This window comes from Austrofundulus limnaeus, unplaced genomic scaffold (assembly GCF_001266775.1).
Source record: "Austrofundulus limnaeus strain Quisiro unplaced genomic scaffold, Austrofundulus_limnaeus-1.0 Scaffold111, whole genome shotgun sequence".
NCBI classification, from domain to species: domain Eukaryota; kingdom Metazoa; phylum Chordata; class Actinopteri; order Cyprinodontiformes; family Rivulidae; genus Austrofundulus; species Austrofundulus limnaeus.
Window position 1 is genome coordinate 346,423 of NW_013952513.1, and position 1,873 is coordinate 348,295.

The window sequence follows — 1,873 nt, forward strand, 5'->3', positions numbered from 1 at the left end:
ACATACATACATACATACATACATACATACATACATACATACATACATACTTCCCAAATCCTCAGTATTTTGGTTATAAGTTTGTTCTTCTCTTTGTTCATATTTCATCTACTGTTGCTCGTTTTATTTCCCTCCACTTTTATGATTTGTTGTCCTCTCACCTGACCAGCGTCTGGTTGTGGAGGTCCCAGACCACGATGTTTCCGTCGCTGCAGCAGGAGAAGCAGACCTTGTTGTCGGGAGAGATGGCCAGGGCGTAGCAGGCCGGAGCGGACGACGTTAGCTCCGCCTTGATGCGTGGTGTGGGCGTGGCCAAATCCCAGATGGACAGCGTGCTGGCCTCGCCGCCGACGATCAGGGTTCGCCCGTCAGAGAGCAGCTTGCAAGAGCGGATGTAGTTATCCCTGTTCTGATCGGACCAGGAAGACAGAAACAAAGAACTCGATTATAAGATTAGCGTCTCCGGTTAGGAAACGACAGCCTCCGGGCTCCGACCCGTCTCACCAGACAGTCCAGCTGGGCCATGGGACTCTTGCTTCCTGGTTGGCTGATGTCCCACACCTTGACGCAGCCCTTGCCTCCGGTGTAAACGTGGCGCGTGGAGGTGCTGATGGTGACGGCGCACACCACCTCGCCGTGGCTCAATGTGTGGATCTGACGGGCGTGACGCGGGATTCCCGGACCGAGCAGGGCGTCGGGGGGAAACGGCACCGGCTGCATCTGACCGTCGGCGCTCACGTGGAACGAGTAGGCACTGAGACGGAGACAGAAGGCAGAGAATCTGAATAAAACGGAATCTTGGGGATGAAACAGGGCTGCTGAAACAAGCTGTAAAATAAAATTAAAAAAAAAATCTATCAATCCATGTGTGGAAGATTCAAAAACAATCACACAGACGTTAGAGTAAAGTCCCGAAGTCTGACGTCACTTTTTGACACTCTGGTAATATTTCTCGAAATCAGGCAATTACTGAACTCAGAGTAGCTGTGGTGGTGAATACATAATGACAGATTGTGTTAGAGGGCAGATCTGGTGTGGCACTGCTAATGGCTGATCAATAYTATAGCGGCTGGAAGCCAGGGCTGTTTTATGATTTCTAATTAGCAGCACAGCAATGGATTGCTTCTCTGCAGAAAAGAAGCAAAACATCACAACTCTTAAGGTGCCAAAGAAGAAAAAAGGAGCAAATGTTTCTGAGCTGCTGGGAACATCAGAAATGTTGCATGATTTCCAAAATGAATGGAATTTAGTCTGACACCAAGAAAAAAAGCCACTTTTCTAATCCGAACATGTCCTGCAATTTCAGAGTAAAATCACAGTGGGATAATCAGAAATATCACCTTTCTCCATGAATGTTGTAATCAAACATTTAAGATGCACTTTAATTTTCTCTAAAATATAAAGTATATAAATAAATAAATAAGTAAATGTGTATATACAGTATATATATACACACACACACACACACACATACACATACTACGAATTGTTACATATGACATGTTCACTAATTGTTACATATATAAGGTGTTTACAAAGAATTGTTACATATGTGAGGCATTTACTAATAACTGTTACATATATGAGGGTTTTAATAAGAGTTGTTATATATATATAAGGTGTTTACTAATAATTGTTACATATATAAGGTGTTTACTAATAATTGTTACATATGAGGGGTTTACTAAGAGTTGTTACATATATGAGGGGTTTACTAAGAGTTGTTACATATATAAGGTGTTTACTAATAATTGTTACATATATAAGGTGTTTACTAATAATTGTTACATATGAGAAGGTGTTTACTAATAATTGTTACATATATAAGGTGTTTACTAATAATTGTTACATATGAGAAGGTGTTTACTAATAA

At 41.7% G+C, this 1,873-nt stretch overlaps 1 protein-coding gene across 6 annotated transcripts in view; it reads right to left on the bottom strand.

Moving 5' to 3' along the window:
- The window catches only part of tle2b (TLE family member 2, transcriptional corepressor b), a gene marked incomplete at its 3' end in the record, with an annotated part of 117,703 nt that overhangs the window by 5,129 nt on the left and 110,701 nt on the right, over positions 1–1,873 (bottom strand).